Genomic DNA, 13,861 nt, shown 5'->3' with positions numbered 1-13,861 from the left:
CAAAAAAAAAAAAAAAAAAAGGCACATGTACCCTTTTCTTTGATTGCCACGCGGATGTCACCCTCATTGAAATCAATGGGACCGCGCAGCAATCGGGGCCTGCATTGTGCAGGACCTCTCGATCCCGGATCGCGTATCTGCATGAGGGCCTCAACGTTTGTATGAAAAATCTAGCAGTGTATGGCCGGCTTTAGAAGAGAATATTGGAAGACTGAACATTACAAACCACCGGAAGAGTTCTGGAAAATCTGACGAGTATAAAAAGAAAAAAAAAAAACACAAGTGGATACAATTGTAACAATGGTGACGGAGATTATGCGACACATTGTATTATAGTCATTGATGGAGCAATGGATTATGGGAATTTAATTGTAACACGACACAGATTGTTGTAGGAAACAATGACAGTGCCAAAAATAAAAACCAAAACACAAGTGGATACAATTGTAACAATATTGTATACATAAAGATCTCCTTGTAGGATACAAATCAGAAAAAAAAAGCAAAGTCATACATTGTATCTCTGCAGTAGATGAAGATTTCCCCATGTGTTGTCTCTCCCTTAGACGGTCAGCAGGCTCCACCATCCCTATGAGAGGCGTTCTGCGTGGATCACGTTTCTGAAGGCTGTAGAGCCGAGGGTTCAGAAGGAGATTCTGACGCCCGCTAAATGACACTTTTCCCCCTTTTTTTTTTTTAAATGTAATCCCCCTCCCCCATTGCACCTTCACATTGTAACGGGGCCAAATGTTTGCAATGGTCATGTTTGGCAAGTGGCACCCCCAAACAAATGTGACACGCCGTTTAAAATTAGCTGCATCATGGCCGCAGCACATACACAACCCTGAAGGCCAATTTTTTGGCTTTTAGGTAAGTGGTCAGGGGGAGGGCGGTAAAAACGGGGATCCCTCGCCTGTTTATCGCCCACTTGCAGTCCTAAATGTGGCCTTAAAAACACTAGGGGGTCATTCTCACAGGCGTGCACATCCATGCAGAGACCTGCTCGCGGCACATGTCTCTCACGCAAGCAGGTCTATGCACGAGCATGCACGCCATACATATGTGCACGCCATAGAGGAGTACAGGTGGCTGCACACAATTGCACGCAGCACCTGTCCCTCCCGCAAGCAGGTCTATGCACGCCATACACATGTGCACATCATAGGTGGGTACAGGTGGCTGCACACATATACATGCAGCACAGGTCCCTCCCGCAAGCAGGTCTATGCATGGGCATGCACGCATCATAGGTGGGTACAGGTGGCTGCACACAATTGCACGCAGCGCCTGTCCCTCCCGCAAGCAGGTCTATGCACAGGAGCACACACTCCACGCATGTGCATGACCCCTAAAAGTACCCATCGATCTGCCAGAAGTCCAGCAAACATCAGGCAGTGAACTGACAACACAGTTTTTAGTGGTCATTGTTATCAGCTCTGCCCAATTCACCTCTGAACTACAAAACACACCAGATAGTATAGTGATGAGCAGAGGAGGAGGTGCCCTGCCCTAGGGTGACAACACTGGCCCTCGATACAATACAGTGAGTGAGCGTTGTCACCCAGAGATAGGAAGGGAGTTACAGGCAGGATCATCAGGTGAAAATAGAGGAAAACTGATGCAGCCGTCACATCGAAGGACTGGTAAGACGCAACATATGACATTTTTGGTTTGGGGATAGTTGCGCTTTAAAAGGAAACATGCAGAAGACAAATATCAAGCAAAGAAGTTTAAAAACACAATGGATCACATGCAGCTTTAAAGGGCGAAGCAGTAACCGGATCTGTAATGTGCTTGCAGCAAAGCTTTGACCTCAGTGCATGTTCCCATCTGTATTATGTGCAGCAGCTGCTCCTCCAGTGTCTGCCCTGACCAAGCCCATGGGCTCCGGACCCCAGACCGCACTCTGAACCTACCTGGTTTGCAGCGGGGTGGTGGTGGTCAGGAGGGGCCCCTGCAGGTGATGGATGGCTCTCTGGGTTGTCTGCACAGGAACTAGAAGATGAGAGGATCCTGCAGCAGATCTTATAGATTGCTGGGTGTGTCAGGCATGCAGTAATGACACCGTCCAGCCACAAAGCATTCCTTAAAGGGACAGCAGCATCACTTCCATGTCCATGTTACAGGGAGAACGCCGGCCACACACTGGTAGAATTTAGTTCGATACAATGTGTTTTCGGAACGTTAGTCCATATATGTAATGGGGACAAATCGACGATCGTGGGGGCGTGATGGGGAATCTTTCTCCGATGGAATTATCAGAATAACTGTCAGAATACAATAGCCGGGAGGGGGAGATTCCTCCCTCCATAATGTATAGTCTGGACGGGGAACCAAGGGGGTGCAATGAGTAAGAACTAGACGTGTATGTCCAGCTCCAGTATTGTTCTGGATGAAGGTTTAGGGGTTTATTTAACAAAGTTTTCACTCCAGATTCACACAACTTTCACACAAGATTCAGGGCCCATTCATACTTTAGTGACTTGTCGTGGTGTGATGACGTGCGTTACCCCATGCATTGGCATGCAGTGTATTGAGGCAGCCGGTTCACTATGATTGGGCTGCCAATGTACCGATGTAAAAATGTCCCTGACCTTCTTTAAGCAAGTGCACTGTAACGCATGGCATGTGCATGGTATCAGTGGCATCACAAGGTGGGTGCTGGGGTGCGGACCACACCCGGGTGACACCATTGGAGGCTCATTTTGGTGTCACCCCTCTCTGAAAAGTCGAACACTTGGGTCAGAGCCCAACAGTTGCAGGAGAGAGGAAGGGACCCGGCATACCTTATCCTGCCGGGTGAACGTCCCCTCCTCTCTCTGCTGGTGTCCATCACCAAGATGGCCGCCGGCATGTATCACCGAAATGGCCGTGCATGCGCGATGACATCACGGCGGGGTGTCACCCAGTATCCACCCGGCCTCGGGACGCCCCTGCATGTTATGTGTTGTATGTGAGTTGCATGGACATGGTATGTGTGTTGTACGTGTATGGTACGTGAGTTGCATCTGCATGGAAAGTGTGTTGTGTGTGTTATATGTGTATGGTATGTGGGTTGTATGTGCATGGAAAGTGTGTTGTGTGTGTTATATGTGTATGGTATGTGGGTTGTATGTGCATGGAAAGTGTGTTGTGTGTGTTATATGTGTATGGTATGTGGGTTGTATGTGCATGGTGTGTGCAATTTTTGCGCATTCTATGCGCACGGTATGTGTGTTGTATATGCATGGCATGTGCATGCTATGTGAGTTGTAAATGCATGGCATGTGCATGCTATGTGAGTTGCATGGTGTGTGTGTTGTATGTGCAATATATGTGCATGGTATATGTGTTGTATGTGCATGGTATATGTGTTATGGTGCGTTGTATGTTGTGCTGTACTGTGCGTTGCGGTGCCAATCACAATAAATTGCACTGAAACGCATGGCACATAAAGTAGGTGCGTTGCCGTGTGTTGTGGTATTTTGCATTCACACATATTAGCTGGCATTTCCACATGTGTTCTGGGCCTCAACATCCCCCTTTTTATGTGCTGAGGTTGCACTATTGGTGAAGATGGTGAGAGTCAGAAAGCAAGTCTGACCACATTGGTTTCATATTCAGAACATTCTCCCTCAGGGAATCAAATCATTTTGATGGTTTTTTTGCAAAATTCTAGTGAACTGTGAAAGATAGCCTGAGGCCAGGCTTGTGACACATAACAACACGTCCTCATGAGGAAGTGCTTAGGAGGCAGACTACTGCGCGGGTTCTACAATTATCCGTACTGAAAACAGATGCGGGCCAGGAAATACTGTACAGTATATCTACAGACAGACCCGGAGAGACTGAGCGGAGGGGCTACATGACTGGGGGAGGAATGGTCCCGGGAGAAATAGTTAAAAGAAAATGGGAATAGCTGCTCTTACCTGATTGGACGTGGGGGTCAGGTGTCAGGGAGGAGCCGCATGGGAAGGAACTGCGAGGGCTGAGGGACGTCCTCTTTCTGGAAATCAACGAAGGAAGCAGGTTGTCCCACCCTCCCTCCCTTCAATGCTATCAGCAACAGCTGAAGCATATATGCAATGTCACAGGAGTTCAGCACAACAGCAATAGTATCCACAATCTCAGATGGGTCCTAACCCATATACAGTACTTGCGGTCAGTGGAAAGTCTCTATTAACAAGGAGGCTCAGGAGGGGGTGCTGTGCCTTTCGATAGGGTCCGGATGGAAGGCAAGGGGGACAACTGATTGATCAGTATCCTGCTACAACCAACAGTAGGACGCTGATCAATTAGTGAGCAGCGGCTTTAAGCCGACTGCTCGATCGCGGTGGGGCGGAGTCCCGAGGCGCGCTTGTGCAGTCTGCAGTTCCACCCTGGAGGTGAGAGGGGGCGGAGTCCCGAGGCGCTCCTGTGCTGAACAGCGAACGCGCTCGGCCCCGTGTAGAGGGATTCCCTCGGCGCGTCTGAACAGTACGACGTCGGAGTCCCCAGGCGGACCGCAAACCGACGGTTACACTAGGTTACCTCAGGCTCCTCCAGCAGCCCCAGTGACGGTTCAGTCCATCACAGTTAGATCATAGGTGTGTGGAGGTAGGACTATGACTAGGTTATAGATGTGTTGGGTTAGGGCTATGGTTAGGTTATGGATGTGTTGGGTTAGGGCTATGGATGTGTTGGGGATGTGTTGGGTTAGGGCTATGGATGTGTTGGGTTAGGTCTATGGTTAGGTTATGGATGTGTTGGGTTAGGGCTATGGTTAGGTTATGGATGTGTTGGGTTAGGGCTATGGTTAGGTTATGGATGTGTTGGATTAGGTCTATGGTTAGGTTATGGTTATATTGGATTAGGACTATAGTGAGGTTATAAATGTGTTGGGTATGTCTATGGTTAGGTTATGAATAAGTTGGGGTATGTCTATGGTTTTGTTATAGATGTGTTGAGTTAGGGATATGGATAGGTCATGGTTATGTTAGGGTAAAGTTAGGGTTATTAAAGTTAGGAGGAGGTTAGGAGTAGGTGTAGGGTTTTCTATTTTCTTTTTTTATGGTTTGGGTCCAGTAAAAACATATTATATCCCCAGCCCCCCCCCCTCCCCCGCTTCTGTTTTGGAGATGTCGGTAAATGCTTTGCTGAAATGTTTTTTCTAAATCTCACTGCTGAAGACGAGGGTCTGGTTTCACTAAAATTAGCTGAGAAGTCCCAGGGTTGTGGTGAGTAAAAAGAGCGGCACCACATATAAAGGAAGCTCAGCAAATAAAAAGTTCTTATTACATATGGTTTGAGGGTCACTGATGTGAGATGACCCTCTCCTGGCAGCAAAACATCCACTCTCTTACGTGCATTGGTGTAGCCACTCCTAAGTAGGACATCGTGGTCTTTTTTTAAAATATTCTTACACCACCTAAAAGGATCTTGAGAATCCATATGGGACACCATCTTACAATTACCCTGTCCCCTGTAGTTTACTTACTTGCAGCATGCAACAAATGCAGGTCCAGTCCTTGAATGCAATTCCACGTTAGCAGTCGATGGGGAGGATCTCAGCATACGAGAATAGACAGCACCCACTAGAGTAATGAAACAACAAAACAAGAGGTTCTTTTGTTTTTTTTTTCTTTGCATTTCTTTGATTCTAGTATATGGCCATTACTCCACACATATGGTCTCCAGGCACACATCCTGCAAGAGTGTCAAACCCTCTAGGCGCTGGTGGGAACTCAAACAGGCGCTCAGCATTAACGGTGGGGAAACTCCCCTCAGTCAGGAACCCTCCCTGTCCCCATAGGGGAGACTTGCAGAAAAGGGCTCAGTTGTTTTGTTAGAGATATGTCCAACCCTCCGATCCGATGATAAACTCAACAGGGCTCGGCCAGCTAACTAGACAGACAGAGCTCTCCATATCCTGCAAGAGTTTCAAACCCTCTCGGCCCTGGTGAGGCCTCACAAGAGGCTCTCAGCCTGGACACTGGGAAACTCCCCTCAGCCAAGAACCGTCCCTGTCCCAATAGGGGAGACTTTGAGGACCCTTGCAGAAGAGGGCTCAGTTGTTTTGTTAGAGATATGTCCAACCCTCCGATGATAAACTCAAAAGGGTTTGGCCAGCTAACTAGACAGACAGAGCTCTCCATATCCTGCAAGAGTTTCAAACCCTCTCGACCCTGGTGAGGCCGAGAGGGTTTGCAAGCAGTGAAGTTTTCTTTCTTCTCACACTATATATTACTGGATATGGGCTTGAAGGGCAAACATGGCAGATGCTGTTACTGTTTGTGAACATGACGGCTGCTATATAAATCTGATGTGTTCAGGTGTTACATGGCTGCTGTGCTTTCTTCAAGAAAGTGAGATCTTAGGGACACCTAATACTGAGTAGGTCCCCCTTTTCCTGACCCGGTGAGGGATGGACTCCACTAGACCTCTGAAGGTGTGCTGTGGTATCTGGCACCAAGCCGTCAGTAGCAGATCCTTTAAGTCCTGTAAGTTGTGAGGTGATCGGCCTCCATGGATCGGACTTGTTTTTCCAGCACATCCCACAGATGATCGATTGGTCTGAGATTTGGAGAATTTGGAGGCCAAGTCAACACCTCAAACTTGTTATGTTCCTCAAACCGTTTTTGAAACATGTTTGCAGTATGGCAGGGCGCATTATCCTGCTTAAAGAGGCCACTGCCATCAGGGAATACCATTTCCATGGGTGTACTTGGTCAGCAGCAATGTGTAGGTTGGTGGTACGTGTCATAGTCACATCCACATGAAGGGCGGGAGCCGAGGTTTCCCAGCAGAACATTGTCCAAAGCATCACACTGCCTCCGCCGGCTTGTCTTCTTCCCATAGTACATCCTGGTGCCATCTCTTCCCCAGGTAAGTGACACACATGCAGCCGGCCATCCACATGATGTAAAAGAAAGATGATTGATCAGACCAGGTCACCTTCTTCCATTGCTCCGGGGTTCAGTTCTGATGCTCATGTTCAGACAACTTTCTATCAGAACCAACATTCACTTTTTCAGTAATTCGATCTCCAGTATCTCTTCTATTGGATCGGACTACACGGGCCAGACTTTGCTTTCCACATGTAGCAATGCAAATGGCAGCCCATGACCCTGTCACTAGTTCACCGGTTTTCCTTCCCTGGATCACTTTTGTTCGGTCCTGACCACTGCAGACCGGGAACATCCCACAAGAGCCGCAGTTTTGGAGTTGCTCTGACCCATTCGTCTAGACCTCATAATTTGGTCCTTGTCAGAGTCCCTCAAATCCTCACACTTGTCCATTTATATCTGCTTCCAACACATCAACTTCAGGGACAATGTTTTCTTCCTGCCTAATATACCCCCCCCACTTCCAGGTGCCATTGTAATATATCCCCCCCACTTCCAGGTGTCATTGTAATATATCCCCCCCACTTCCAGGTGCCATTGTAATATACCCCCCCCACTTCCAGGTGCCATAATGACTAGGGTTGGGCTCAATGTTCGGCGAACAAACAAACTGTCAGGGTGTTCGGCGGGCTATTCGCCCACCGTCTGAAAATGATGATTGCACCACATGTCACGCGTGCGCTACAGTGAGCTCAATAATTCTCAGGCCAATATTCACGGTTAACTCTAAACTGATGTCCTGTATGAGCGTGTTGCCTGTGGACTATTTGGGGCACTGTAGTTTTTCCACGTTTCAGGGGCGCACTCAATTTTTAAGCTTGGCATGTTGGGAACTCGGCACAACCTCATCTTTAATATTTTGGGTTTGATGAAGAGTTGCGCTAATATCATGCGATGTAAAAAATCTGCAACTGCCGCCATGTTATTCTACAGGGTCCATGCTTTCAGGAAATATATAATTCTCGGGGGATTTAGAGTAATTTTCAGGCCTGAAATGTGGATTATTACTATGGGGGCTATTGGGGAACGGCTGTGCGATCACTTTGTAAGGGTTCCGGTATTTTTATATCTCAGGATCCCGTTACCATCACTTATCACCTAATGAGGACGAGCAGCTGCCCGGAGTCACAAATTCCCATCTCTGGTCTTAGAGCTGCAGCGCCTCCGCTGATACAAAGAAATGACTGAACACGAGTCATTTCCTGGGCGCAGTTTTTGCTCTGAAATGAAATCCTGCAGAGTAAATATGTATTAGTATGATTGAGTTGGAGCCTAATAGCCCCATGCGCTCCAGTAATGGCTGCTTGGCTTTTCTCAGATCAGGTTTCCTGATGGTGACAACAGTGGACCATGTCTGAGCAATGAGTCTCAGCATGGCAGCAGGGTGATAATGCAGGAGCACAATAGGGAAATTGAGAGAGAGCGTTGTCACCTTATAACAGGAAGTGCCTGAACACGTTTCTTAGTGACAGGATCACCGGGATTATTCTAATAAAAATATTATTTAATTTAAAAATATAGTACAAGTACGAGTAATCGCCTAAATACCCGGCATTTGCACCGATTCCGATACTGGTATCAGTGCCTCCCTACATCGCAGGGTGCAACGCTTGGGCACATTCCATCATTTGTGCCAAAGAGGACCAGGAAGTGGATGAACTCTATTTGTAAGTAAATGCAAAGTATGTTTGTTTAGCTAATGAATGTTCGATGATCTCATATCAGCCTGCAGGTTTTTTTTTAGGGTTTTTAGTGAAAGGGGGTGAAGGTCTGCTTTTAAGTGATATTAAAGCCTCCTTTTTCTAAAAATATTTCCTACAAGGAGACCCAGCTTTGATAGAGGCTGTTGCCGTTTTTCTCTAAAAGTTTGTAATTCCTCATTTTCTAGTGGGTCCCCGCAGCAATTGTCCCCCTGCCCCCTACACGGGTGCCTCTATCGGCTAATGGAGACACCCGTGCGCGCTCGTTCCCGCAGTCCATAGACATGCACAGCCCTGTGGCATACCACGCCCTTCCTCTCCGCCCAACAGTTTGATGGCAGAAGGAGCCTATGGCATCAGTATCCTCCCCCCGCAACCCGGAAGTTTGGGGAACGGAGGATCGTTTCAGGACGAGCGTAGCTGACGGGGGGGGAGCGCGGGATGTCGGTACTGGGCCGTTTTTATCCTAATGCAGAGAATGCATTAAGGTAAAAAAAAATGCCCCGAGACCTTAATACTACTTTAAGTGTTGCAGCCTGAGCTGCTTTTCTGCCTTTGAGGCCCCATTCACACTGAGCGATTTATCGCGCGATTTTTGCAGCGATATCGCTCATATTTCCGCGCGATATCGCTCTATGTAGCTTCGCCAATACATTTCAATGTAGCTGTTCACATCTCGTTGCTCAATATCGCTCAATATCGCTTGTAGCTTGTCACTCCTACATGACCCTTTTTTCGAGCGATTTCGAGCGATATTGCTCCTGATTGCATACAGCCCAATAGGAAAAAGTTGCACGATGCTGCGTGACACGTCGCTCAATATCGCTAGTCGCGCAATATCGCTCAAAATCGCGCGATTTTCATGACGCTCAGTGTGAATGGAGCCTTAAGCTCCTAGGGTAGAACTTAAGGGGTATGTAGAAGCGTTCTCAGCATTCCCCGTCCTGTTAAAGAGCTCACAATCTTGAGATTCTTTGTTTTCTGTTTTTTCTTTCCTTTTTTTAATATGTCTATACTATGTTATTGTCAGTCTTGCGATCTGTTTATAAAACCGTTTAATAAACACGATGTGATTTAAAAAAAAAAAAAAGAGCTCGCAATCTAATGAGACTTGATTGGCTAAATATCGGCTAACGAACCTGCAATGGAGCATGCTGGGAGTTTTTTGCAGGCATTGATGTGAACAAGTTATGAAAAGTAGATGATATTCACTTGTCCATTCATGCAGCGGGCCCTGGAGAATGTCGCAAAATAAGGAATGGGCTCCCAAAGCTAACACACCAGGATAAGTATCTTTATTATAAGGGAAAGGTGAGTTGTTTTCAGTTGCGTCCATTGAAATGTAAAAATTGCAGTCACGTGACTTCAGGCGTGTGTTAGAGCTTTGTAATGTCAGCCTAATGTATGCAGCATGCCGGTGATCGATCAAAACTACGAACTTATCGAGTTGTGGGACCGCATTACTTCCGGTTTCCTCACAACTACGAGGTTTTTAGACAAAACATGTTGTGCACGAGCGCCATCCACGGCATTGCCCTATAGACATAGACCACAGCAATAAAGTAATAAAATGATGTAGGATGACACTAAGCCAGCGCGTTCTTTATCTCAGGTGCCCCACTCAAGCGGCGGCCATATTGAGTGGGGCACCGGAGATAAAGAACGTGCTGGCTTACTGTCATCCTACATCATTTTATTACTTTATTGCTGCGGTCTATGTCTATAGGGCAATGCCGTGGATGGCGCTCGTGCACAACATGTTTTGTGATCAAACATCGTAGTTCTGAGGAAACCGGAAGTCATGCGGTCCCACAACTCGATAAGTTCGCACTTTCGACACATCACCGGATCCCTGGATGCTGAGCTCATCTTCTTCTTCTTTGTATATGACTCTACTGCCACCTAGTGTCTATAGGACAGCACTACATACACACGCAACATTAAAGGGTCATTAAACCCTCGCATGTTTTTGCATATATCTACTGCTAGCAAACGAGGGTTAATACTTACCTGTGTCTCCGTCGCGCGCTCCCGTCCGAACATCTGAAAATTTGTCGGGCGAACGCAAAGGATCTTGGGGCGGGCGCATGCGCAGTTCAGATGTTCGGCCGGGAGACGAGGTAAGTCTATAGAGCAGCGTGCACCCGCACAGACACCATGGGACATCAGAGAAGAGGAGGACAGAGGAGTCAGCGCTGGATAGGAGACCCGAACCCAGAGCTGGAGGGACAGCGAAAAACTAAAGGAAAGAAGAAGATCGGATTAAGAGACATCATTTAAGGGAAGTCCTTACTGCCCTTAATGTCACTTTAAAGCAGACCTTTACCCCTTGTGGCTTAAAATCTCCTCAGCGTGCAGCTCTGGATGCTGATCTCATGATGAACTCATCCCACATTCATTTTATGAACAAACATATTTTAATTTCACTTGCAATTTCTTTTTTCCACTTCGCGGTCCTCTTGGGTGTTGGTGATATAATCCGTGCCCAAGCGTTTGTATCCTGGGAAGGTTACATCAGCAGAGCATTGCTGGGTTATCTCATTTGTAATCTTATGAGATCTCGGGGGAAAAGCATTTTCCTCCCCTGAGATGATGTGCCCGGTCACATGTCCTAGTCACATGTGCCAGAGTTCCAGGAAATAAAGGGAGATCTAGTGATCTGCACTTAGTAAAAATGGCCACTGTGAGAAGACTGGGGAAGAGAAGGGAAACAAAGAATACAAAGACGGCAATTTTCTAGAAGTATCTTTGTAGATTGTCATCACTAAACATTAGACATGTGCAGCGGCTAAAAATTTGTTTTGTTTCGTTTCAGATTTCGTTTATTTCGTTTTTGGAATTCGGATCCTTTATGTGTTTCGTTTCGGGATTCGGATTCGGAATTCAGACGAATTCCCGAAAATTAGGGATGCACAGATACTTTTCGAGTACCAGTGCAGATACTTGGCATTTTCATGAGAACTCCCAGGGTTGCAGCGGTTGCAGCTGGGACCGGGCTCTGGCGCTCCACCACTGTCCTAAAATCATTAGTCTGTATTGTTTTAGAAAAACTGTCACATGACACGAGACACAAATGTATCAGAACTCGTACTTGTAAGTACTCGGCAAGTACCAGTACTCGTACTCGCAAAACTGGTATCTGTGCATCACTTTATATATGTTTATAAAAACAAAATCATACAATAAAACAGAGATGTACAAATCCCGGGAGCTCTGTGTGCTCCTTACTAATGACAGCGGCCTCCTAATTTTTGAATTTTTCTCTAGTCTAGTCTTGGAGCTCAAAAGTATCGGTACATATACTCGTACTTGTACCGAGTACTGTACTTGGTATCTGTGCAACCCTACCGAAAATTCAACTTGAGGTGGGGTAGCAGAATTGGCACATTCGTCATTTCTGGTTGCTGTGCTCTCGTCTTTACTATTAAAGGGACATTAAAATCCTTTTCTTAATTTGTTTTTATCCGTTTAAATGTCCTGCGCGCACAGGATTTGTGTCAGGAGAGAGGTGGGGACCTTGCAGCAATCCCCATCCAGCCGGGTGAACGTTCCCTCCTCTCTCTGCTGGCGTCTATCACCAAATTTCGTATTCTAAATTTCGGATTCGGATGCTTTCGGATATGTTATATTTCGGAAATTCGGATGCTCCGAATCTACAATTTCCGAAATTTCGTCCGAAGTTCGATTCGGAACTAAACGAATCGCACATGTCTACTAAACATTAATTTGTTGTCATTTGAAACATATGAGTGAAGTTCCTCCTTAAAGTCGTATTAAACTCTCCAACATTTCTTCAATAATGACTCCAGATTAGGGCTGTGGAAATTAAATGCTAACGAAGGGAAGGGGGGAGGAGTCCGGTGACGTTGATGGACTCCTCCCCCCTTCGTTAGCCAACGGAGCCACTTGGGCCGGTGAGTTTGCCCAAGAAACTTTGTGCACGAGCGCTAGCTAGTCATTGCTGTGCTGTGTGTGTATCGGCCAATGTAGTTGGATCTGTATGTGCGTTATAATTAATCGAAATGAATCGATTAAAAAAAATTTCCATTAATCGAACACGAAAATTTTAATCATTACCAGCCCTACTCCAGATCAATCGAATACACATCGCCCTGCAAAGTATGTCTTTTTACCCTTTTTTCCCCAAACACTTCTAGTCATCATGTTTCTGAACAGCTGAAAACACAAAGGTAGAGACCGAAGCGCCACGATCTCTGCCACCCGCAGCAGTAGAAGCGGGACATGTGCGGGCGGCTGTGTGGCCGGGATGGAGCGGCTGTATAAGTGAGCAGTCACATGTCAAGCAGAATGTGCTGCAGACACCGCCAGGCAGCACATTCTGCTGTGCGGGAGAGGACCCTCTCCATTTAGTCTTGCCCCCTGGCCGCCGAGTAAAGGCTGGACGGGATGGGGGTTTGCAGGGGTGGCTAAGAAACTGGTGGTATTCACAAAGCTGCCAAAGGCAGCCGAGTGAATAACCGAAGTGAAGTGAGCTGAACGCTGTTCGGCTATTCACTTCAGGCTTGTATGGCTGATTTCAGCCCTACATCGGCTGCCTTCGACTGCACTTTGGTCAGCCGAACATGCTCTGCAGGACTTCGACTCATCCGATGCAACATCTGGATCTGCTGAGCCGAAGCTCCAGGAGCTCACTCGCTGCCGTTCGCCCCTCTTCTCAGGGCCTGTTCACACCATATGCAGTGCGTTCCGGCCAGGTGCATTGCGGACGGCTCACTATTTCGTGGGGCCGGAGGGGGCGTAGTGGGCCATTGAAGTGAATGGCACCGTAGCCACGCCGGCTGCAATGCGTTTGCCCGCACGGGATCGCAAGGCACATTGTGCCTGCGGCCCGGTCCGGTGCTGTGCGATCAAAATGCTACAAGCACTAATTGATTGTGGCTGCGGGTCCGGTGCAATGTGCCTTGCTATCCCGCGCGGGTGATTGCATTGCGGCTGGAGGGCGTGGCTACTGTACCATTCACTTCAATAGCCTGCCGCACCCCCCCTCCGGCCCCACAAAATAGTGAGCCGGCCGCAAAATGATGCAGTGCGTTCCGGCCAGAACCTGGCCAAAACACACTGCATATGGTATGAACAGGCCCTCATAAGGGCAGAGCGGCTGTGAGTGAATAGCCGAATGCCGCCGAGCTGCATTCGGCTCAGCTATTCTGCTCGGTACCTCCTTGACCGCTAGCCACGCCCAACTGTTTCCTATTGGCCGGCACCTGCCAGAGTCTTTTAGCAGGTCCCAGCCAATGAATAACAACTGGGGGGAGCTGGCCGTGACGTCACAGCCGG

General features: G+C 47.5%; 1 protein-coding gene across 1 annotated transcript in view; it reads right to left on the bottom strand.

The window, feature by feature from the left end:
* The window catches only part of LOC108800128 (von Willebrand factor A domain-containing protein 5A-like), a 26,948-nt gene extending 24,912 nt beyond the window's left edge, over positions 1-2,036 (bottom strand). Inside the window, exon 1 of the mRNA XM_018572075.1 lies at positions 1,917-2,036. The gene's annotated coding sequence lies outside the window, so the exon portion shown is untranslated. The remainder of the gene's footprint in view (positions 1-1,916) is intronic.
* Positions 2,037-13,861: the final 11,825 nt, after the last annotated feature.

Source organism: Nanorana parkeri, unplaced genomic scaffold (assembly GCF_000935625.1).
Source record: "Nanorana parkeri isolate BGI_ZX_2015 unplaced genomic scaffold, ASM93562v1 scaffold1926, whole genome shotgun sequence".
NCBI lineage: Eukaryota > Metazoa > Chordata > Amphibia > Anura > Dicroglossidae > Nanorana > Nanorana parkeri.
The sequence above is the reverse complement of the archived record's forward strand: the minus strand, read 5'-3'. Positions and strand labels throughout refer to the sequence as shown.